This window comes from Neovison vison, chromosome 6, assembly GCF_020171115.1.
Source record: "Neovison vison isolate M4711 chromosome 6, ASM_NN_V1, whole genome shotgun sequence".
Lineage (NCBI taxonomy): Eukaryota > Metazoa > Chordata > Mammalia > Carnivora > Mustelidae > Neogale > Neogale vison.
This window is the reverse complement of record NC_058096.1, coordinates 7,082,178-7,108,824: the sequence shown is the minus strand read 5'-3', so window position 1 is coordinate 7,108,824 and position 26,647 is coordinate 7,082,178.

Here is a 26,647-nt window from a genome sequence, read left to right as displayed (position 1 = left end):
GTTTCAAAGAAATTTTTAAAATTTGAAGTACTTTTAGATTTACAAAAAAATTGCCCAGACTGCGTGGAGCCTTACCTTGGAGATGGCTCAGCCAGTTTTAGCCTCCCCCCAATGACAGCCTCTCACGTTAGCATGGTGCGTTTGTTGAACCTAAGAAACCAACACGGGAACTTCACTGTTAACTAAACTAAATAGACTTTATTGACACTTAGGTTTACTTTTAGATTCCCATAACACCGCTCTCTGCATCCATTTTGTAGAGCACTTATGAAAGGTCTCAGGTTTTCTATCTCTAACTCTTGAATACAATTACCTGATTTGAAACACCTGTCTCAAATTTCTGGCACTCATCTGCACTGTGAAAGAATGTTTCCTATTTCCAGTATATGCTTTTATATGTGATAGCCTGAGTAGGATAACTGAGCCACAACTCAACAGGTCCTCCTTGTCAAGATTATCATCATCTTTAGTGATCAAACCCACATTGTGAGGTTCCTAATGAAACTGAGTTTTTTCATGCCTTCCAAGTATTTTGTTCTTCCTCTTTCTTTATTCTGTATTATTAAAAGAAAAAGAAAGGGGATCTGTATCAGTCAGAGTTGTAGAAGAGAGTAAATGCTCAGGTGGGAAAACTGAGGACATTTTAGTCAGCTATTGATTGGCAAAGCTACAGGCAAGTTAAGGGACATGCTGAGGGACAGAGGGACACTTTGGAGCAACAACAGTAGGGAGCTGTTATGACCTCCAGGATTGAGGTATCAGAGAGGAGCTGTTGTAAGAAATGATGGCGACAGAAATGCAAATGAAGTCAACACTGACGTCTGTGTTCTGGAACAGACTTCTAAAATAGTTTGACTGCAAGTATTTACAGCATTCAGTCTAGATGCTATTGTCACATCAGCTGTGTGGAGCTGAACAGAGAAAAATCAGCACTTCTGGTAAAATAAAGGGACACTATGTCTAGTTCAACTTTAGGGCCACAATCCCCCTAACTTTCTGGTAAATGCTGTGCCTAATGGCAGCTGTGTCAGAGTGTTGCAAGTTTTCTAGACAGGTTGGTCAACATCTTTGGTGCAGAAGGAGCTGTCTGGGCTTCACTGTGTCGTCTATACTGTGAATACACACTGACACCCTAGGCATCTTCTGGTCTGGATGTCTGGACTTGTCTCTTTCCTGTGTTCATGTGGTCAGTGGTGGTTTCCTGCCTATGAGTATGGTAAGTGAGTATACATCCTTACTGTTACTTCTCCATGTTTGGATGGAGAGACCTCTTGGTTACATTCCATGTCAGACAATTTGCATGTTTCCTTAGGGCCACCACAATTTTTTAAAAAAATTCTGGTTTGATCTGCAGTGGGAAGACATGGATTTTTAAGTCATCATTCCAAACAGGAAAAGCTTGCTCAAGAGTGTGTGCGGACTAACGGCAGCTAGATCGAAAAATGAGTTCATTCTCCCTTCACTCATTGTTCACTCATGTTCATGCTTTGATAAACACATTTTGGACCAAATAATCAATAGCTGGCTGAAACTCCATTTTGTTTGTCATAATAAAAAAACAATTTGTAGAATAGCTTTATTTTAGGATTTCATTAGTAGGTTATGAATTTATGATAAAATCAGAACATTTGAAATTTTTTGAAAGGTTGAAAAAGAAGACATTATACTAACCTTGTAGATGAGAGAATATAAAAGGTAGGTCATTTAAAAATAAATTAGGGAAGTTAGTTTTTATGTTTAATGACTAGTAAGTGAATCAAGGTCTCCATAGGGAAATTTTCTCTCGGTGTGCTGCAGTGCTTTTCTTTGACATTGTCAACCAACCCTCTGGGAATGGAAATCAATGGCATCCAAAATATCATCACTAGCAACAAGAGTAACTACAAATAACAAGCACTAGCCATTTACCAGGCTTTGTGCTAAGTGGTGAACAGATGCACTCAGTTAATTTCCACAAGAGATAGGTCTTATAATGACCCGTTCTTATATAAGGAAACAGAGGCAAAGAAATGAAATACCTCCAAGATCACAAAGGGGAGTCAAAACTTGAACCCAGTTTTTCTGATTTCATTGCCTAGTTTCTACTCTAAGACTCTGCTATCTTTCAGTGATCCATATTCATGCAGCCCTGGAAGAGGAGATGCCTGTGAGAATCCTGACAACCCCAAATGATCAGAACGTTGCAAAATTAGATGTCACATCGTTAACTTCTTAACAAAACTACACTCAAAGTCCCTATGCAAAATGGAAAGGGGAGATTTTCAGTATCAACATTTACAAAAAGATGAGAGGTTGTAACGATTAACATTTTTCAAGTGAGTCTACTATAAATTGGCTGCTATATATGCCAGACAGCATATGGGAAAGTGTTTTGTAAACTATAAATCACTGCACAATGTTGTATGTACAAACATGTTGCATTGCCGATATTGATTCTACTATAAAAGCTAGAAATGGCCTATGGGAAGTGTTTTGTAAATCATAAATCACTACACAACATCATATGTGTTCAGGCGTATCTCATTTTGTCAAGCTTCACTTTACCGCAGATAGTGTGTTTTTTTCAGATTGAAGGTTTGTGGCAACCCTGCCTTGAGCCAAGTCTGTTGATGTTATTTTTCCAAAAGCATTTGCTCACTTTGTGTCTCTATGTCACATTTTGATAATTCTCACACTGTTTCAAACTTTTTCATCATTATTATATTCATTATGGTGATCTGTGATTGTTGATGTTTCTATAGTAATTGTTTTAGAACACCACAGACAACATCCATGTAAAGTGGTGAACTTAATATTTAATGTTGTGTGTGTCCTGACTCTTCCAACTAGCCATTCCCCCAATCTCCCTCCCTCTCCTTAGGCCTTCTTATTCCCTGGGACACAAAAATATTGAAATTGGGCCAATTAATGACCCTACAGCGGCCACTAAGTGTTCAAGTGAAAGAAAGAATCACACGTCTCTTACTTCAAATCAACAGTTAAACATGATTAAGCTCAGTGAGGAAAGCATATTGATAGATGAGATAGGCCTAAAGCTAAGTCTTTTTGCATCCACAGATTTAAGACAAGTTGTGAATACAAAGGAGAAATTCTTGAAGGAAATGAAGAGTGCTACTTCAGTGAACACACAAATAACAAGAAAGAAAAATAGCCCTATTGCTGATATGGAGAAAGTCTGAGTGGTCTGGATAGAAGATCAAACCAACTGCATATCCTTAAGCCAGAATTTAATCCAGAGCAAGACCCAAAGTCTCTTCAATTTTATGAAGTCTGAGTGAGGTGAGGAAGCTGCAGAAGAAATGTCTAAAGCTCGCAGAGGTTGGTTCATGAGGTTAAAGGAAAACAGCTGTGTCCAAAGTATGAAAGTGAGAGGTGAAGCAGCAAGTGCCTGTGTTGAAGCTGCAAAGCAAGTGATGTAGAAGATCTAGGTAAGATAGTTCATGAAGGTGGATACACTGAACAGCAGATTTCCAGTGTAGACAAAACAACCTTCTATTGGAAGAGTCATCTAGGAGTTTCATAGCTGAAGAGGAGAACTCAGTGTTTGTCTTCAAAGCCTCAAAAGGCAGGCTGACTGTCTTGTTAGGGGCTAATGCAACTGGTAACATTAAATTATAATGCATATTGACCACTCTGAAAATCCTAGGGACCTTAAAAGTTTATGCTAAATCTCCTCTGCCTGAGATATATGAAACAACAAAGCCTAGATGACTGCTCAGCTATTTGCAACATGTTTACTGAATATTTTAAGCCCACTGTTGAGACCTATTACTCACTGGCAATGCACCAGATCACCCAAAAACTCTGATGGAGATGGACAATGAGATGAATGTTGTTTTCACATCAGCTAACACAATACCCTTTTTGTAGCCCATAGATCAAGGAGTAATTTCAACTTTTCAGTCTTATTATTTAAGAAATACATTTTGAGAGAAAATAGCTGTCATAGACAGTAGTCCCTGTGCTGGATCTGGACAAAGCAGACTGAAAACCCTCTGGAAAGGATTCACCATTCTAGATGCCATTAAGAACATGCAAGATTCTTGGGAAGAGGTCAAGTATCAATGCTCACAAAAAATTGGAAAAATTGATCCCCGTCCTCATGGATGACTTTGAGAGGTTCAAGACCTCAGTGGGGGAAGTCACTGTGGCTGTGGTAGAAACAGCAAGAGGATTAGAATCAGCAGTGGAGCCTGAAAATGGGATTGAATTGCTGCAATTTCATGATAAAACCTGACCAATTGAGGAGTCGCTTCTTATGGATGAGCAAAGGAAGTGGTTTTCTGGGATGGAATTGGCTGCTGGTGGAGATGATGTGAAGACTGTTGAAATAAGAACAAAGGATTTAGAATACTATATAAAATTAGTTGATAAAGCAGCTGGAGGGTTTGAGAAGATTGACTCCAGTTTTCAAAGACATTCTGTGGGTAAAATGCTATAAAACATTGTGTGCTACAAAGAAATCATTTGTGAAAGGAAGAGTCAATTGATGGGCAAACTTCATTGTGTTGTTCTGAGAAATTGCCACAGCCACCCCAGCTTTCATCAGCCATCACGCTGAGTAGTCAGCAGCTATCAGCACTGGGGCCAGACTCTCCCCCAGCAAAAAGATTATGACTTGCTGAGAGCTCAGATGATGGTTAGTTTAGTTTAGTTTAGTTTTAGCAATAAAGTATTTTTATTTTTATTATGTATTGTTAGTCACCATACAGTACATCAATAGTTCTTTTTTTTAAGATTTTATTTATTTATTTGATGGAGAGAGGGAGAGAGATCACAAGCAGGCAGAGAGAGAGGGGGAAGCAGGCCTCCTGCTGAGCGGAGAGCCCGATGTGGGGCTTGATCCCAGGACCCTGGGATTATGACCGGTCCCAAAGGCAGAGACTTAACCTACTAAGCTATGCAGGCACCCCACATCAATAGTTTTTGGTGTAGTGCTCCATGACTCATTGTTTGTGTACAACACCCAGTGCTCTATGCAATACTTGCCCTCCTTACTATCCATCACTGAGCTCACTCATTCCTCCCCCAAAAAGCCCCTTATTTTGATTCCTGGAGTTCATGGTTCATCTCCGCCTCTGATATCACCAGCTTCATTTTCCCCTTCCCTCTCCTAAAGTCCTCCATGCTATTCCTTATCTTCCACAAATAGGTGAAACATATAGCAATTGTCTTTCTCTGCTGGACTTATTTCACTCAGCATAATCTCCTCCAGTTCCATTCATGTTGATGCAAATGGTGGGTATTCATCCTTTCTGATGGCTGAGTAATATTCCATTGTATATATGGGCCATATGTTCTTTATCCATTCGTCTGTTGAAGGGCATCTTGGCTCCTTCCACAGTTTGGCGACAGTGGCCATTACTGCTATGCATGCTACTGCACTTAATAGAGTACGGTGTAGTGAAAATATAACTTTTATATACACTGGGAAATGAAACAAATTAATTTGACTGGCTTTATTGTGGTATATCCTTTATTGGAGTGGTCTGGAACTGAATCTGCAGTATATTCAAGGTATTTTTGTACACTCCTGCTCCAGTAATAGATATTTTTAAAAGGAGGAAGAATTTGGAGCAATTCTCCCTGTTCTTGGCTAGAGTCCACACCATGTTTTTGGAGCATGGAGCTCTCAGCTTATTTGCACAGGCTTAGAGAAAGTGAAACACATTATAGGAGGGCTTTTGGGTTAGTGAAGAAGCTAAAAACAGATCCTATGAGGAAGAATAAAAGACATACTGAGGCTGATATCTTATTTGACACAGCTAGAGCTTCCTCAAGGAAGGAAAATCAGGCTGTTACCTGTGGCCACAGAGTTAGAGCCAGAGCTAATGGGTGCAGGATGGAGGTGGATTTTGCTCCACCAAATGGGGAATGAAGAGACTGGAGTTGCCCTAGTCAGAAAGTGTTGTGTGAGAGGCACAATATTCAGCCATAAGCTGGATCAGTAGATGGTGTAGGGTGGTTGAGGATGATGGCACATAGACCTTTGAAGTCCACTGCCAAACCTGGAAACTTCATATCAGTGGCTATTGGGCAAACCCACCAAATTAACTAGTTTGTCTGAAGCTTTGCCAGATTCATCAGTGAAACCTCAATCCCTAACCCAAAGGGCACTTTCTTATATATATTTAGACAAACTTTTGTAATGTAATTTTGGATAGCTCTAAGGCGTGTCCTAAATTGACAGGTGAAACCAGGTAACTGCAGGTCTTGAGTGGCCTGTGATGATCTGGAAGTGTTTCTCTAGAATTACTTCCCTGACTATAATTAAGCTGTAAAGTAACTGGGCCTTACTTCCAGAGAGTTCTGAGAGGACCATACACTTTCTAGACCTTCTCTGTGGTCTGCTGATGTCAGAGTCCAGCCTATCAGTGGAACTGCCATGAAATGTTTCCTTTTTCACTTTGGGGAATGGTGGTGGCAGTGGTTATTTATTACCTTAACCAGAATGTTGAAGAAACAAGGGACAATTTCACTGGTTTTCCCTTTATCTCTTCAACTTTGCTTATTTTCCCTTGCCCTTATAGGAAAAGTTAGGCCATTGTATATTTCTGGTCAATCTCAGGTATTAAAAAACCCTATAGTCACTTTTAGTCCAGTTTCAATTTTATATTTAGAAGGATGAGTTTCACATAAGAGTCTCCATGTCCACCCGCCATTCAAGGTACAGGTATTTATGTAGGAGGTCTTAGTGAGCAGAAAACTTTCAAGTTGGTGGGGTGGGGAAGAGGTTGGATAGATTCTTTTTTCTATGATTCTCCTTCTTTATTTCCAAAATATTTGGCATGCCCCCCCACCCCCCACCAGACAATGAAGAGTGGGGAGAGAAGAGTGATAAAGGAGGAAGGAATAATATTCCTTACCAGGCACTGCTGGAGGCCAGCATCATGCCCTCTGGACCTGCACAGTTTGTGGGAAGCTAGTGCCTTTCTCTAGCAAGCTGCTTTGTTGAGAGATTGCTTCCTTGTGAAGCAATTCCCTTGGTGCAGATGCAGTCCTTTCCTTCTCAGGACTCATCACTGACTCTTCCTGTAGACCCCAAGACCCTCGGTTCCTATGGCTTCCCTTTATCCATGGCAGTTTGCCAAGGAATCCCAATCAAACAGCATTCTGGTCTCCTGCAGAGACAGATGGAATCTACCTGAAGTTTGTTTTCAAATGTTCAAACTGATGATGCCACACACATATTGAAAGGGTATGGAAAAGGCATATAGCTTACATAACAAGTCTTTGGACAGCAGGCCAGGCCTCTTAAAGTAGGCTCCAAGTGGCTTGAGAGAGCAAGGGAAGGAGACGAGCCTGGGCTTTTAATGTGGGGGCAATGGCTTCCACCAACAAAGGAAGTTCTCAGGCTTTCTCAGAGAATGTTCACATCAGGGCACAGGGGAAGAGGAGGGTAAAGCTTGAAAGCCATCAATATTCAGACAGGAAACATGGAGTCAGTTTTCCTAATCACAAATAGGCTTTGCATCTGTGCATCCTGTACAAATCAGTGTATGGGATTCCCTCATGCACACATCTTTTCTCCCTTGAACTTGCTAGGCAAGTCATAGCAGTGTGGTGAATTGTTAATATGATATTTATTTATTTAAGAGTTTATTTATTTATTTGGGGGAGTGGGAGAGAAGTGTGAACAGTGGTAGGGGCAGAAGGAAAGAGAGCAGACCCCCACTGAGTGTGGAACCTGACCCAGGGTTTGATCTCATAACCTTAGCCGAAATCATGGGTTGGATGCTTAATGGACTGAGCCACCCAGGCACCCTTAAAAGAAATTCTTTTTATTAAGAGTTTACTGAAACCCAGATGAAGAGAAGCTGGAAGCTGAACATGAGTTGGTTAGTTTCCACAATTATTCAGGTCTCAGGCAATGAGGAAGTAAGAAAGGAAACCATACAACAATATGTTGTAGAGATAAGTTTCCCACATTTTGTTAGATTTCTCACTATCCAGGACTCGATGGAGGAAAATCTGTTGTCAATCAGTTCAAGTTTTGTGTTTATATGACAAGAACTAGAATTATATATTAATACAGCAAACCATGCAGTGTGGAAAGAGCTTTGGAAAGTTGGTGGACTGTGCTATTTGTCCCAGCCAATTCTGAAGATGGTAAGGAGGCTGGGACACACAAGGTGATCAAGATTGCTTGACTGAGCTGCAAGTGAGTGGCTCATTTTGTATGCCTCCGTCCTTGTCTGCCAGCTCCCTTGAACATGTCCTCCCCAACTCTATTATTCCTACCTTCTGCTGGGCTGATTTTTACCTTTATTCTTGACACCTTCATTTGTTTTGTCTTGCAAGCTTAATTAAAGTTTAAGGAGGGCAGACATTATTGAAGACAGAGTGATTAAAAATTAGAAAACTTTAGAATGTCAAAATAATGTGTCCCAATTCTAACACTCATCAATCACCATTACAAGTCATTTGGTTTATATATCTATGCAGGTAGTTTAGAAAGTACCACATTCTGCACTTTAAAAAATCTACTTAGTTGAAAATCTCATAGGACAATCCTTTAAGAATAATTAATAATTCCATATTTATCAACTGAACACCTACTATGTACTCAGCATGTGAAATACTGGGCACAGAATGGGGGACTGATGTACTCTCCCAGAACTTACAGTTTCGTGGAGGAGACAGTCATTCATGAAGGACCATGTGGTATGTTATAAACTGTGATCACAATGTGCAAGAAGCACATGGGGTATGATGAGAGAGGTTGGTATAATTTGGAGGGTCAAACAGCTTCCCTGTGAGGAAGGGACTTTGAACTGCTATCTTAGGAATGAGTGGGGCATTTAGCTGGTCAAGACAGTGGTAATCTCCTACTTACCTTCGTGCTTCAGGTGCTGTGTCACTGACCTTGCTGTAGTCCTAGTATAGTTAGAAAGCCCCCTTCTCTCTCCAACCCCCTTTGCTCCTCTTTATTGGGAGAGTAGCTTCGAGATCCATGAGTGTGGTGCTAAGCCTTCTTCACTGTGATGTCCAGAGTCCCTATTCATGTGCCCCTGAATCTCTGTCCTATTATACATTCTTCTCTCTTCCACATGGCTCCAGTGTCAGGTCCTTTATCAACAGGGGAGAGGAGAGGGATTTTCTGTTTTCATTACCGCTTGAAGGAGGCCAAGATAAACTCATTCAATAAAGTATGTGGTACAGTAGTGAGGGCTTCTGGTTGTAGTTGAGAAGACTATTTCTCTAAAAGAGCCAGAGTCAGATTCATGTCTCAGTGACCAGCCTACAGTGCCATGTCAGCGTAACCTAGCAAGTGAGAGGTAGGCTTGGTTTCCCAGGCCCTCCAGGGCATGTCTGAACAGCACTTTGGGAAAACCTGGGTCTTTCTCTTAGTAGATGTATAACTTGGACAGGTTGTTGAAACTTTGCCAATCTCAATTTTCTCATTGTTGAAGTAGAGACGCTGACTCTGTTGTTGGTTTCTGTTGTTTTGTCTGCTAGGTGTCTCTTTCTTTGGGGAATGGTCTGATGCCATCTGCTGATGGAGGGGTTACCATTCACCAGTTCCACATCTCTGGCCCAGGCTTGACGAACAATAGTGACCCACTTTCTTAGCCATGGAGAGCAGCCCACAGCTGGGAAATCGACTTGAGTGAGGGCAATCAGAATCCTTCTCTGGGGTCTTATTTATTCTAAAGACAGAGGCTAACATTGTCTTTCTCCTTGCATAAAGAACTAAAGGTAGCTGCTGAAGCTGTGTTTCATCTTACATAGAGGAAAGCCAGTCTGGAGTAGGACAGAATAAACTGAAGAGTCAAATGTAAGTGGGAGGAGGAGAGGGGAAGGGGTACCAGGCTCACGACACTCTAGGAGAGACCGTGTCCCTTGTCATCATCCCTAAAGCCACATTTGCCTCCAGACTTCCTTCTTGAGAACTTGTTTGGAGGTTCCAGCAGGGGACCACAGCTCCTTGTATACCCTCAACCAAAGAACAGTCCTCCTCTATCAGGGAAGGTTGTCCTCTTCAATGGTGCACGCAGCCTTGGGAGGGATACACATGGAGTGGTGAGGGGCGAAGGGGTCACCCGCTTAGCCAGCCAGATCAGCAGAATCAACCCTAGCAGTCAATGGGGTGACAAATGTCATAGCCAGATTGACCTCACGTCCTCCAGACTTCCCTCTTAATGTGTTTCTTCAAAATTCCTTTTTTGTTGGTATTAATTTTGGTTGTGTTTCTAACATTGGACACTAAAACTAAAAAAAAGTCCTGGATAAATAAAATATCACCCTTACAGAGTTGTGAGCATTATACCAACTGTTGTATTTGTCAAGGGCTTATAGTCCAGTATCTGAAGGATGGCAAGTACTTAATAACTTACGGTAATAGTGTTAGTAGGACTTGTCTTCTTCCTTGAACCCGGCCGATAAAGTGTCATCTATGGCATTCAACAGCATCAGCATCATTTGGGAACCTGTTAGAAATACTAAATCCTGGTCCCTATATGTGATTTTCTCAATCAGAATGTGCATTTGGCAAGGTCCACACTTGAGTTCTATGCAAAATACACCATAAAAAGCAGAGGCCTGGGTATGGTGATGATGTTAGATCTACCACCCGAAGCATGATCTATGTGATAAAGAATCGATGAGCTGGGCTTTATGAAATTGAAAACTCTGTGAAATATAGTATCAAGAGATTTAGAAGGTAAGCCATAGACTGGGAGAAAATATTTGCAAAGACATATCTGACTGTTATCTAAAATACACAAAGAACTCTTTGAATAAAAAAGACAAGAAATAAGAAGTGTTGGCAAGGATGTGGAGAAAAAGGAGCTCTGGTGCACTGTAGTTGGGAAAGCAAGCTTGTCCCTGTATCTCTCCCCTCACTCACATTGTCTCTCTCTCAAATAAATAAAATCTTTAAAAAGGACAATATGAGATACCACAATATGTTTATTAGAATGTCAAAGACCCAGAACACTGACAACACCAAATGCTGGTGAGGATGTGGAGCAACAGGAATTTTTACTTGCTGCTGGGAATGCAAAATGATATAGCCACTTTGGAAGACAGTTATTGTTTTATTTATTTCTTATAATACTAAACATATTGTTACTATAGGATGCAGCATTCTTGTTCCTTGGTAAGGACCCAAAGGAGTTGATGATTTAGGTTCACAAAGGAATCTGCACCTGGATATTTATAGCAATTTTTCACCAACACTTGAAAGCAACCAAGATGTTCTTTAGGAGGGGGCTGGGTTAATGAGTTGTGCTACATCCAGACAATGGAATATCTTTCAGCACTAAAAAGAAGTGAGCCAGCTTGCATTCCCACCAACAGTGTAGGAGGGTTCCCCTTTCTCCGCATCCTCGCCAGCATCTGTCATTTCCTGACTTGTTGATTTTAGCCATTCTGACTGGTGTGAGGTGATATCTCATTGTGGTTTTGATTTGTATTTCCCTGATGCTGAGTGATATGGAGCACTTTTTCATGTGTCTGTTGGCTATCTGGATGTCTTCTTTGCAGAAACGTCTGTTCATGTCCTCTGCCCATTTCTTGATTGGATTATTTGTTCTTTGGGTGTTGAGTTTGTTAAGTTCTTTATAGATTTTGGACACTAGTCCTTTATCTGATATGTCATTTGCGACAACATGGATGGAACTAGAGCGTATCATGCTTAGCGAAATAAGTCAAGCGGAGAAAGACAACTATCATATGATCTCCCTGATATGAGGAAGTAGTGAAGCAACATGGGGGCTTAAGTGGGTAGGAGAAGAATCCATGAAACAAGATGGGATAGGGAGGGAGACAAACCATAAGTGACTCTTAATCTCACGAAACAAACTGTGGGTTGCTGGGGGGTGGGGGGTTGAGAGAAGGGGGGTAGGGTTATGGACATTGGGGAGGGCATGTGCTTTTGGGTAAATTGGAAGGGGAGGTGAACCATGAGAGACTATGGACTCTGAAAAACAATCTGAGGGGTTTGAAGTGGCGTGGGGGGTGGTAGGTTGGGGTACCAGGGGGTGGGTATTATAGAGGGCGCAGCTTGCATGGAGCACTGGGTGTGGTGAAAAAATAATGAATACTGTTTTTCTGAAAATAAATAAATTGGAAAAAATAAAATAAAATAAAATACAAAAAAAAAAAAAAGAAAAAGAAGTGAGCCATCAAGCCATGCAAACACACAGAGGAAACTTAAATGCATATTGCTAAAGCCAACCTGAGAAGGCTACATACAGTATGACTATCAATATATGACTCTGTGGAAAAGGCAAATCTATGGAGACAGTAAAAAGAACAGTGGTTGCCAGGGGTTGGGGAGTGAGGAGGAGTGGACAGATGAAGCACAGAAGATTTTTTTTTTTTACTTTTTAAAATTTATTTTCTATTTATTTTCAGCATAACAGTATTCATTATTTTTGCACCACACCCAGTGCTCCATGCAATCCATGCCCTCTATAATACCCACCACCTGGTTCCCCCAACCTCCCACCCCCCCCACCACTTCAAACCCCTCAGATTGTTTTTCAGAGTCCATAGTCTCTCATGGTTCACCTCCCCTTCCAGTTTCCCCCAACTCTCTTCTCCTCTCTAACTCCCCATGTCCTCCATGCTTAAAAATATAATTTTTTAAAAAAAGGTAATTTATGGAGCACAGGGGTTTTCACGGAACTGAAAAAACTCTGTGAGATGCTAAATGATGGATACATGTCATTGCACGTTTTACAAAACCCATAAAATGTACAGCACCAAGAGTGGACTCTAATATAAACTATGAACTCAAGATAACTATGATGTTTCAATGTTGATTCATCAATTGTAACAAATATACCATTCATGGATACAGGGGAAATCTCTGTATATGTAGGTGGAGGTGGTATGTGGGAAAACTCTCAGTTTTGCTGTGAACTCAAAACTTCTCTAAAAAAATAAAGTCTTAAAAGAAAGCACTGTCTGGACATCAGAACCACAAGCAACAAAAATAAAACCAGATGAATTAGACCAAAATCAAACTTCTGTGCATCAAAGGACACACTCCACAGAATGAAACACGATCTAAGGTATGAAACAAAATATCTACAAATCATATGCTTGATAATATATAAAGAACTACAACCCAACAACAAAAAGCCTCCAAATAACGCAGGTAAAAAACAGGCCAAGGATTTGAACAGATGTTTCTCCAAAGATGATATACAAATGGCAATATGCACGTGAAAAGATGCTTAATATCACTGATCCTAAAGAAAATGCAGATCAAAACCACAATGAGGTATCACCTCACACTCCACAGGATGCTACTCTCAAAACAAAACAAAACAAAACAACCCCCGGAGAATACTGAATGTTGAAGATGACATGCTTATATTGGAACCCTTGGACAAGGTTGGTGGGACTGTAAAATGCTGCAGCCTCTGTGGGAAGGTGTGTCAGATCTTCAAAAATTAGACAGTTACCATATGATCCAGCAGTTCTACTTTAAAGTAAGAACCTAAATGAACTGAACACAGGAACTCAAATAGATGTGTGTCCACCCATGTTTATGGTAGCACCATTCACAATAAGCAAGAGACAGAAGCCACCCAAGTGTCCATAGATCGATGAGTAGAGTAACAAGATATGGTCTGTCCATACAATGGAGTACTATTCAGCTTAAAAAGAAAGGAAGTTGTGACATCTGCTCTAATGTGGACGAACCTTGAGGGCATGGTCCTGAGTAAAATAAGCCAGTCACAGAAGGACAAATACTGATTCCACTCAAACGAAGTATCTAGAACAGTTAAGTTATCGAGACAGAAAATAGAGTGGTGCCTGCCAGAATGGAGAGGAGGGGGTCAGAGTGAGCGGTTGCTGTTTAGTGGGTACAGACTTAGTTTTACAAGATGAATAAGTTCTGGAGATTGGTTGCACAACACTGTGACTATACTTAACACTACTGAAATGTACACTTAGAAATGGTTAAGACGGTAAATTTTATGTTCTGCATTTTTTACCACCCCCAAAATTCAGACAAATGACAAAAATTAAAATTAAAAAGCATTGGCCTGGTTGACTGGAAGTTCTCTGATGGAAGGATCGGAAGGAAAGAGATGTCACAAGCGATTGTCCTACTAATTCCAAACAGAGACACTCAGATGTGTGCCACGGAAGTCAGAAAGTCGTGAGATAGGACAAAGGCTTCTCAAACAAGTGGAAAGAGTTGGCTGTGAGAATATCACTAGCAAAGAATTTATGACTAGCAGGCTTAGTCTACCACCTGGCTTTCATGGAGCACAAAAAAGACTGTGCATAATTGAAGTTTGGCTTGGCTTTTCCATAACTGTACCAGGCTCTTTGTAGTAAATCTACTTGGAATTCTTTTTTAACCTAATTAGGGGAAGTTTGTTTCTGGACTGAATGTAGTCCTCACAATACAACTGTCCTCAGAATACAATTGTCCTCACAATACAATGCCTTGTTCTGGAAAAATTCATTTCTAGGCCAGTGGAGCGAAAGTTTAAACTGATTTGTAATTTGAAAACAATTCTAGAAATGGTCTTTAAGTTGTCAGTTCTTATCATACAGATCCTATGAGAGTATCAATGATCTGAAAGTTCTCAGCACCGTCTACAGCCATACCACCCTGAACGCGCCCGATCTCGTCTGAAAGTTCTCAGCACCAACTTCATTCACAGCCAGTGGCCACTTGTAATAGATAGAACTTTCCGTGGTGAGTCAAGGAGTATAAGATAAAGAATTTCAGGCCTGAGACTCTTCCTTCCTTCTAGGATTCAGGTCAATGTAGTACATAGACTAAGGATGCTTTCCAAATAAAGACCAAAATATTATATTAATGGTTAGACAAGTGCCCGGCACCCACTCAAATGCATGGCTTCTGGAAAAGTTTGATGGGGACACAGGTTCAACCTGTGCTCGGAATAGGAGTTTTGGGGGAGACTGAAAAATGGCGTGCCAAGTGACATCTATGTCCTGATCTCTGGAACCTGTGAATGTGACCTTCAATGGTAAAAAAGCATCCTTGCGGATGCCATTAAATTAAGGATCTTGAGACAGGCAGATTTTCCTGAATTATCCAGGCGAGTCAGAAATGTCATCACACGCGTGCTCTATAAGAAGGAGGTACAGAGAGGTTGGACAAGTCACGGAGAAGGTGACCTGAAGACAGGCAGATAGAGATTCTAAGATGTTGGCCTAGTAATTGTGGTGATGTGGCCACAAGTCAGGGAATGCCAGCAGTCACCAGAGGGTAGAAGAAGCCAGGAACAGACTCTCCCCTAAAGCCCCTGGGGCACAGCCCTGCTGACACTTTAATTAAGGCCCAGGGATCCTGATTTTAGACATCTGGCCTCCAGAACTGAGAGAGAATAATTTCAGTTGTTTTGAGCCATCCAGGTTGTGGTAATTTGTTACAACAAACAAAAATGAATACATTTTTAGTTATTGCAACTAAACAAGGCCCCCATGGCATGTGCATCCTTCTTTGGCACTCTGGTGTACGCACCCAGATGCAGGCATTTCCAGGAGGTTAGCTTCAAGGAAACAGGACAAGGGGTGACAGGCAAACAGAATGCTGGTGCCCTGATGAGGAGGAGAAGGAAGAAACTTACCTTTGAGGCCAAGTGACCCTGCCCACTGGTAAATATGGCCCTGTGGACTTCATGTTTCAGCTCCCTCAGGGAGGAAAGAGCAGGAAGAGCAGGAAGGTAACAAGGTACTGAAATTGTTTCTTTCAAAATGAACCATGCTTGCCCCACCGCCTCCCATGTACACATTGCGGGGAGGGGGGAAGGAACTTGGGTCACAGATAGTGCTCCTTCTCCACCCCACCCCCTTCGTCCTCTATCAATCCCATCTCCCCTTTTCCCTCTCCACCCCCTCAACTTACTCAGCTTTCCATGCCCCATTACAGTGCATGGTGTCATGCCATACCCTATGCACACCAGGAAAAGGGGACCCCCTTGATTCCCCTTCTTCAATCATACTCCCATATCCAATTGGAAATTTAAGCCTTTTTATCCTCTACTAGAAATGCTTGTGAAAGAATCTCCCTTTTCCACTCTTTTGTCCTCTTCCTCATGAGACTCTTAATACCCAAATCTGATCCATTGTTGTCTTGATGGAACCCCTTTAGTGACGTCCAGTTATGTTTAGCATTAACTTTTAGCTTGTTATGGTTTAAGTTTGCTTTCTTTTGAGCTTCCGTTCCCTTCTTACTTTTACTCTGCCCTTCACTCTAAACTGTAGACTATGGCCACACAGATGTTCTGTGTCCTGACCACAGAAGTAGTTTCATGGGTCTGAGTCTACTCTCCTTTCTGCTGTGTGATTTTCCGTGGCTCCCGACCAGAACTGGGAGAACAAATCCCAGATCTTTGCTAGTGCCTCTCTCTGACACTGGAGGAAGAAACCTGACCAGAGGGCTTCTGGGAGGACAAGTCATCCTGGACATTGCTAATTAGCATCCTTGTCATTTCCAGCAAGAGTCTCAGAATCAACACACTTGTTCCAAAAATTTCCAGATCACCGTCTAAACTGAGTAGATTCCCATCCTTGGTATTCTAGAATGTACACATTCATTTCTTGTTTAAGGAAACTTGGTTTACTTTCTTTTTAATTCGTTTTTAAGAGGCCAATCTTGACACTTAATGATTTTTTTGTGGTAAATTAGGGGAAACAATTCTAATTCTACTTCATATTCACCTCCTTTTGCTCCTCTGCTCCCTTCTTCCCCTGTGTGAGCTTCTGCAGGCAGCCTTCCCAACCCCACCCAAGAACATCACTTAGCACTTTCTTCCTTGCTGGAGTGTGCACAGTTGTGCAAAGTTGCCTGATGGTATAGTAGATCTCTTGGAAAATAGTGTATTCTCATCAAAACAGGTCTGATGATGTACAGCTGTTGATTAAGTACTTGCAACTTTGAATTGTTTGTGCATTTTCCCAGAACTGACTGAACAGCCTAGAAAAGTCAAGATTATTTTGCCTCCATGACCAAAAGAAATGAGGGCTGGCGAACATGTTGAGTTCAGCTATGGAGCAATACGTATTGCATCTCTGCATGGATAAATTTTAATGTTGGGCAGGAAAAAATAACAACAACTACAACCTGTCCCCTTGGGAGAAATTGGCTCCCCACTTAAAAGGACCACATTTTTGCTTCAGGTTGAGCTCTTGGCCTGGATCTAAAGTATTGCTTCTTGGAAAGCAAGTTTAGTTTTACCCAAAAATGAGCTATAGCAACTTTTGTAGGAGAAGTCTATTTTTGTGTGGTAGAATCTATAGTCCATTCCATGTATGCCCCATGGAAGAACGTCCTCTGTATCCTACTTTTCCTGCTGTTGGTTGGTTGGTTGGCATATATCACCCTCTATCTCTAGGTCAGTGGTGCCCTCCAGTCACAGCAGCTCCTGTTAATGGAAAATACAGGATTTTTGCATACTGTATGCCAATATGGCAGCCATTTTAAAGGATAAACCAATGGAACTGAACATTTAAGTCTTCTCTGAACTTTGTGCTGGACTTACCGCTTTAGGCATGCTCTGTAAAAGCAGAAGAAGAGATGATAATACTGAAAAAGACCTGGATATTCATAGTTATAAGCTCAGTGAAAGTGAAAGTCTGCTCAGTGAAAGGGTCTGCTCGAGCTTTCTTCACCAGTTTCTTATTTAGGATCATGCTGTACAGACAGACACCTCTTCAGATGGAAGAGACGCCTGCTTGCCCTCTTTACAAGGTGGAGGGGGCTGCAGCCACAACGAATGACATCAGCTGTTTGTAGCGACCTCACCTTTTATAGAGAAGTCCTGGAGATCTTTCTGGCCAGGCTCATGAAAGTGAGATAGCTAGCTTGGTAACTCTGAGAAAAACCACCATATGTCCTGGGGGCACACTGGGCTCTGTCACCCCTGAGTCCTGCCTAAGCGAATGAAACAACCTTCCTCTGCCCAACCGGAACTCTCAAATCTACCTTGATTTGCTCATGTGGAAATTCACTGGAATTTTGTCACATGCCCCGCCATTGCAACATTTTCTTCCGGGTAAGACCAATAACTGTGGGAAGGAACAACAACTGAGGAATAGCCACCCCCTTTTGGAATATTTTCCATCCACTTGCAAATCCACCTACATCTGCCTTGATCACACTCCTGGAACCTGGTCTTCCTTGTGTCAATTGGGTCCATTGATCTTCTGATTCTATTTCCAGTGTCCTCCTCTGCCCCAATACCTACAATAGTGCTTCCATCCGTGGAAATATAGAGGATACTTATCTACCAAAGTTCTGGGCATCAAAAGAGTACTTGACAAACAAAGCCTTGTTTCCTACTCATTATGCTCAGAAGTATGACTCATGGAAGGAGCACAATACTAATTGGAAAAAAAATGGAAAAAATCAAATTAGGCATGAGAAAATAAAGGGGTGAAGTCATGTAAGCTAGTAAGAGAAAGAAACAGCTATGATGATGGGACTGAATTTGTAGCAAAGATAGAGTAGGGGGCGACACACACAGGCCATGATCAAAAAAGGCACAAAACTGCAAGTTGGTGCAGCCTCTTTGGAGAACAGTGTGGAGATTCCTCAAGAAATTAAAAATAGAGCTTCCCTACGACCCTGCAATTGCACTCCTGGGTATTTACCCCAAAGATACAGATGTCGTGAAAAGAAGGGCCATCTGTACCCCAATGTTTATAGCAGCAATGGCCACAGTCGCCAAACTATGGAAAGAACCAAGATGCCCTTCAACGGATGAATGGATAAGGAAGATGTGGTCCATATACACTATGGAGTATTATGACTCCATCAGAAAGGACGAATATCTAACTTTTGTAGCAACATGGACGGGACTGGAAGAGATTATGCTGAGTGAAATCAGTCAAGCAGAGAGAGTCAATTATCATATGGTTTCACTCATTTGTGGAGCATAACCAATAGCATGGAGGACAAGGGGCGTTAGAGAGGAGTAGGGAATTTGGGTAAATTGGAAGGGGAGGTGAACCATGAGAGACTATCGACTCTGAAAAACAGTCTGAGGGGTTTGAAGTGGCGGGGGGTGGGAGGTTGGGGTACCAGGTGGTGGGTATTATAGAGGGCACAGCTTGCATGGAGCACTGGGTGTGGTGAAAAAATAATGAATACTGTTTTTCTGAAAATAAATAAATTGGGAAAAAAAAAAGAACACACACAAAAAAAAGGAAAAAAAATAAATCTTCAAAACAATAAAGTACAGATACCATAGTCAGACCTTTCTACTAATACAAAGTGCTAGTTGATCACCACACAACTATTAAAATGACTAAATAAAACCCAAACTAACAGTAACATATCTGTCCAGATATGTTATGGAGCAACAGGAACTCTCAGTCATTCTTGGCAGTGATGCCAAATGGTACAGCCACTTTGGCAGTTGGTTTGGCACTTCAGTTTGTCAGTTGTTACAAAGTTAAATATAGACCTACCATATGATCAAGTAATCAGACTCAGAGGTTGAAAACTTATGTTCACACAAAACCCGGAACACTGAATGTTGATAGCAGTTCTATTCACAGTTTCCCAAACTGGTAGAAACCAAAATGTCCTTCAAGATGTGGTTGGATAGCTGTGGCTCATCTGTACAATTGAATATTGTTCAGAAAACTATGCTGTGAAGCCACAGACATGAGGAAAACTTAAATGCATATTGCTAAGTGAAAATGCCAGTTTGGAAATGTTACATAGTGAATGAGTCCAACTATATGACACTCTGGATAAGACAAAAGTATAAAAATTATGAAAAGATCAATGACTGCTGGAGGTTTGAGGGTGAGGGGCAGGGAGGGAGGAGTAGGCTGTGCACAGATTGTCATGGCTTTAATGAAACTCTTATGTATGACAGTGTGACCATGCATGTATGGACAACTAGAACTATAAAACACCCAGTGTGAACCATAATATAAACTAGAAACTTTAATCAACTTTAACAAATGTACCACATTAATACACTGTGTTAATTGTATTACAATTAGGGGATACTCTAAGGGAGGGTTTTATGGGAACTCTGTACTCCCTACTCAGTGTTCTATTCTGTAAATCTAAACTATTTTTAAAATGAGGAATTAACTTAAAGAATGTTATTGATAACTCAATTTATTCAATAATTCAGAATGTTGACAAAAGCCTTGCAGAAAATTCAAAATAATAATAATTTAGGTGTGTGATGTAATTTGCCATATTAAATTTTGTAACAAGTAATAAGCAATCAGATTAAAAAACTATAAATAGATTAGTATTTCTAAATACACATGCAGTAAAATTTGCTGAGAAATATTTTCCTCAGTTTCTAATCTTTTATGCAGCTCTAAACCCAATTACAGAGAATTTGGTCAATCAAAAATTAACATTGAATATAAAAAAGAACAAAAATGTTATAGCACAGCTAACATTTTAGCATGAAAATCTGTATGTATATGGCAAAAAATCAATGTACACATTGATAAACATATATTTTGTAAGTAAAAAATAAAATGAAGCTTTGGTTAAAGAAATAAGCTTATTAACTCTCCACCCCATTCATATTGCAAACAAAATATTAAACATTATACAGAAGAATCTTAAACACCCATCTAAAATTTCAAACCCCAGTCTATGTTTTGGTGCTACTAAATAAATTTTATTCATTTTAAATGTTATTTTATTTATTATGTCATTTTATTTATAATTCATTCATTTAAATGTCATTTTAAATAAAAATGACAATACCTATGGAAATATATTTCTAGGAAAATTTTTCATCCATGATGGCATAAATCTTCCTACTGTAAATTACACCATGCTTTGCCTGCAGTCTTTAAGAAATCACTTCCCTGGAAATGACTCTAGATTGAATTTTTGTATTTCTATGTGAACTCCTGAGGGAGACCTATATTTCTTCAAGAACGAGAACATTCCCCGGTGCAAGCTCTCCCTTCCCCAGGCTCTGTGCGATGTTCTGTGCCCTGTGGCAGGAATAATGCTTAACCATTAGCATCATAAATCGCTTAAAAGACAAGGTGTGGGTGATTTGAAAGATATATTGAGTGGAACTGAGCAAATTAGGCCTGTCCCTGTTGTTTCATCTTTATTTATTAATGGCAATAATTCTGTCCTAATCTTTTGTACAGCACTTTATCCATTATGTGGCTTGTAAAGCTCTTCAAATGACTTTCACTGATGTCTTCCTTCTTTTCCCCCACAGGCGAAAGGTGCAGAGGGCTCTAATTCCCTTAGCGTAAGGCCATGAGAGCAACAGATTCTTATGGTTCCTTCTCTTAAGGGGTTCTGTATAGATTCGTCCTCTCCTCCTCCAAACAAGAACTTATAATTGATGACGTAAGCAACAGATCAAAGCTCCAAAAGTAATGTCATTTTAAAGAGACACACATTTTCAGGCATTGGGGGTGTTAACCTTAATTTTGTTGAAAGTCTGAAAGGGATTCAAGAAAGAACATGTTAATGGAAACAGTCAACAAAACAAAGAGGCAACCCACAGAATGGGAGAAGATATTCACAAATGACAGTACAGACAAAAGGTTGATCTCCAGGATCTATAAAGAACTTCTTAAACTCAACACACACAAAGCAGATAGTCATGTCAAAAAATGGGCAGAAGACATGAACAGACACTTCTCCAATGAAGACATACAAATGGCTATCAGACACATGAAAAAATGTTTATCATCACTAGCTATCAGGGAAATTCATATTAAAACCACATTGAGATACCACCTTATACCAGTTAGAATGGCCAAAATTAGCAAGACAGGAAACAATGTGTGTTGGAGAGGATTCCCACTGTTGGTGGGAATGCAAGTTGGTGCAGCCACTTTGGAAAACAGTGTGGAGATTCCTTAAGAAATTAAATATGGAGTTTCCCTATGACCCTGCAATTGCACTCCTGGGTATATACCCCAAAGATACAGATGTGGTGAAAAGAAGGGCCATCTATACCCCAATGTTTATAGCAGCAATGGCCACAGTCGCCAAACTGTGGAAGGAATCAAGATGCCCTTCAACGGACGAATGGATAAGGAAGATGTGGTCCATATACACTATGGAGTATTATGCCTCCATCAGAAAGGGTGAATACCCAACTTTTGTAGCAATGTGGACGGGACTAGAAGAGATTATGCTGAGTGAAATCAGTCAAGCAGAGAGAGTCAATTATCATATGGTTTCACTTATTTGTGGAGCATAACAAATAGCATGGAGGACATGGGGAGATGGAGAGGAGAAGGGAGTTGGGGGAAATTGGAAGGGGAGGTGAACCATGAGAGACTATGGACTCTGAAAAACAACCTGAGGGTTTTGAAGGGGCAGGGGGGTGGGAGGTTGGGGGAGCCAGGTAGTGGGTATTACGGAGGGCACGGATTGCATGGAGCACTGGGTGTGGTGCATAAACAATGAATTCTGTTACACTGAAAAGAAATTTAAAAAAATACACGCTTAAAAAAAAAAAAAAGAAAGAACATGTCAGTCAGAAGAAGTGGAGCTAGTCACCCCTGTAAGTCATGAAAAGTGAGTCAGAGGAACATGGGCATCACTCGTTTAAGCTCTGCAGCCTGGGGAGAAGTCAGTTGGGTTTCCAGTTTTCTGGTCCCACTGCCCTAGTCTTAGCTTTTGAGCGGATGGATAAATGGGAAGAGAGCTGATGGACCCACGGGTGAGACCATTTCTACTAAACATTTCTTCTCTCCCCTCTCTGGCCCACTGCCATGGTCACCTAGCAATCTTCTGATTATGAGGTAGCTTTTCAGATATATGTTCTAACTACAGGAAGAAATGGTTTGGCCATATACATTTTGAATTTTAGTGTTTTTCTGATAGAATTTTTTACTTTTAAAACAATTTTTATTGTGGTATACACATATCATGTTATTTACAATTTTATCCATTTCTAAGTATAACAAACAGTTCAGTGGCGTTAGGCAAAATCAGTGTTGAGTTACTATCACTAACTACTATCCACTTCTAGAACTTTCTTATCAGCTCCAACAGAAACTCTGTCCCCATTATATACTAACTTCCATTTCCTCTCCTCTTAACTACTCACAAGGACTACTCTTTGTTTCTCTGAATTTACCTATTCTAGATACCCTAAGAGGAAAATGCAGCATTTGTCCCTTTATCTGTCTTCTTTCCTTTTTTTTTTTTTTTTAAATATTTCATTTTTTTTTTTTTTTTATTTTAGAGATTGAGAATGATAGGAGAGAAGTCAATGGGAGAAGCAGACTCCCTGCTGACCAGGGAGCCCTATGTGGGACTCCATCCCGGGACTCTCGGATCATGATCTGAGCCAAAGGCAGTTGCTTAATGAACTGAGCCAGCCAGGTGCCCCTGTCTTCTTTCTTTTTGCATAGTGTTTTCAAGGTTCACCCACATTGTAGTGTGTATCTCAGTTTTACTCCTTTTCCTTTTTTTTTTTTTAAGATTTTAAAAATAAATTATTTTTTTAAAAAAGAATTTATGTATTTATTTGACACAGAGAGAGAAAGCACAAGCAGGAATGGCAGTCAGAAAGGGAGAGGGAGGCAGGTTTCCCACTGAGCAGGGAATCCCACCTGGGGCTTGATCCCAGGACCCTGGGATCATGAACTGAGCCAAAGGCAGAGACTTAACTGACTGAACCACCCAGGTGCCCCTAGATTACTCTTTTGAGAGAGAGAGAGAGAGAAGAGCAGAGGGAGAGGGAGAAGCAGATTCTCTGCTGAGCAAGGAGCCCAATGCAGGACTTGTTCCCAGGACCCCAGGATCATGACCTGAACCAAAGGCAGATGCGTAACAAACAGAACCACCCAGCTGCCTCTGGAGTTTTACTCCTTTTTAAGGGTGAATTATATTCAGTTGCATGTATATTACATTTTGCTTACTCATTAATCTGTTGGTGGGCATTTAGATTTTTCCCACCTTGTGAATGATGCTGCTATGAAAATGGGTGAACATGTATTTGAGTCCCTGCCTTCCATTTGTTCGGGTGTGTACTTAGAAGTGGAATTGCTGGATCACATAGTAAATCCATATTTAACGTTTGAGAAAATGCCAAAATGTCTTCCATAGTGGCTGTGCCATTTTGCATACCTACCAGTAATGCAGAAGGATATCAATCTCTACACATCCTCACCCACACTTGTTCTTTCCTTTTCTTTTTTTCAAGGAGGGGGTAGTAGCCATTCGAATGCATGTGAAGTGGCATCTGATTCTGGTTTTGACTTGTATTTCATGAATGATTGCTGACTGTGAGCCTCTTTTCATGTGCTTATTGGCCATTTGTGTATTCTCTTTGGGGAAATGTCTATTCAAGTCCTTTGCCCACTTTTTAAAATTGGGTCGAATGAGGTAATTTCATAATGTAAACTTGTGTAAGTTCTTCTTTGGGTATCTAATTCCTGGGCCAGCTAGCCAGAAAAGATGGGTGGTCATGTTGACTCCAGAAGCTTGGCATAGCAGTTACCTCTATTATGAATTAAAATTTCACCATGTTTTATACTTCAGTCTTCTAAATCTGGCTAATGTGACTTTGTGCCCAGGACATGGCTTTGCTCTTGAAGCACCGGCAAATCAGATCTGAATGTGTGAGGCAGGGGTTTAAACCCAGATCACTGTTTATCCCTGCCAGTGATGTAAACACACCCTGAGTTTTGAGGAGAGAACTACTAGCTCTCCATGTTTTCTTAGTTTATCTAAAAGCTGCACTGTCCAGTAAAGTAGCCACTAGCCACATGTGGCCTTTAAAGTTAAATTGAAATGAACTAAAATTAAATAAAATGAAAAAAGTCATTTCTGTCATCTCACTAGCTATCTTTAAAGCTACTTGGTAGGCACAAGTGGCCAGTGCCTACTGTATTGAACAATACCGATATGGGATTCTCCCCATCATCTTAGGAAGTTTATTGCACAATGATGATTTAGAAAATATACATTTTAAAATGAACATTGGAAACAGATAAATAAAACAATGATAATCAAAAACTGCCTGAAACAGTAAGGAGAATGTTAGAAGAGAAATGAAATAGATAAATAGATGCTATAACTACTAGGAAAGAGTTCACTAGTATTCTCTGTTATAGAATCATTTGTAAAAACAAGCTGAATCCTGGTCTCTGTGGCATAGGGTTGGTGTAAGCACTGAGTGAAGATAGCAGCCTAGCATATAGTAAGCATCGTACAAACATGTGACGATCACAGAAATGCACTGTTCAGATCTCTTGCTCAGGGGAGTGCAGTTGAATGTACTGTGCATACTGAGGCCAAGCTTCTTGTGGACTGCCGCCAGAGTGGGGCAGGGTGTTAGTGCCCCAGGGTGCTTTGACTTGAGGACTCCCCAGTGGTCTGGTTTAGACCTTTTGGAACTGAGCTGCCCTCCAAAATTCTTCCTTATCTAATCTGTCTTCCTTCTTCCTCTCTTTCCACAGGTGTCAAGCCTACAGCATGGTCTGAAGGCTGTCCCATCTCCATCTCCTCCTACTCTCCCCCAAGACAATTTTTGCATGTCTAATTTTTTTTTAAGATTTTATTCATTTATTTGACAGAGATCACAAGTAAGCAGAGAGGCAGGCAGAGAGAGAGAAAGAGAGAGAGAGAGGAGGAAGCAGGCTCCCCGCTAAGCAGAGAGTCCGATGCAGGACCTGATCCCAGGACCCTGGAACCACGACCCGAGCCGAAGGCAGAGGCCTCAACCCACTGAGCCACCCAGGCGCTGCTGCATGTCTAATTTTGTCTTAGCATTGACTATGTGGCAGACCCAAACTGAAGAAAGTGGTTGCTTCTGTGAGCATTACTTTAAAGGAGACGTACCTTCATCTTTTGCCACATGAAGCTTGCCAGCATCCTTCTTACATTAAAATGACCACATCAGCTGAGCAAGCACTGTTCCTTCCGTTTCTTCTGAGACCTTCACAGTGGGAAGCTCTTCTGAGCTCCCAGCTCTGAGAGCACAGGCTGGTAGCACATCTTTCTGGTGTCCTCCAGAGGTGATTGTAATTTGGACCTCTTGGAAGGGACATTGTCTTCTATGTTACATTCAGGTCTCCGAAACACATTCAAAATCCAGATATTGCCTAAGAATTTTGCTGTTGGGTATAGGTTACCTACTTCTAATTGCTTTATGCAAGAACATCTTATACATGTAAATTGTCAGTTTCATGGAACAAGCTGGAGATACTACTTTTCTCCTACTTTCAGAACCTTCCATCAGCCTTACTATCTTCTTTCCCAGCTTGGTCAAATCCCAAAATGAAACCCTTGGGAGCACTGGACCTGAGTTCCAGTTTTCAATCTGTTGCCCAATCAGTTTCAGGCCTCTCCTTTTATAAATTTTACCTTTTCAGGTGTTTCCTTTCATCTTCCAAGACCATGTTTATCCAGATTGTCACCTTTATTTACCTGCGCAATACCCGGCGTAAATACCACTGTTTCCCATGACCTGAAACAACCTGCATGTTCTGCAAGGTAAAAAGACATTTGTAGCAGATCTGGGGGTTCAGCCAGTAGCCCCCCCCCCCCACTGTAGCAGCCTGGCTTTCAACTGCCAATATCTGCATCTTTGCCAGAGGGCTTCTCTTGTCCCTAAGCGCTCTATGTGCGCTATAGGCCAGAAAGCCTGAGGAGGAGCTCGTGTTTCAGTTTCTTCACTGCAGGAACCCTGCTGGTGACCTGCTCAATGACACCTTGTTGCCTGCC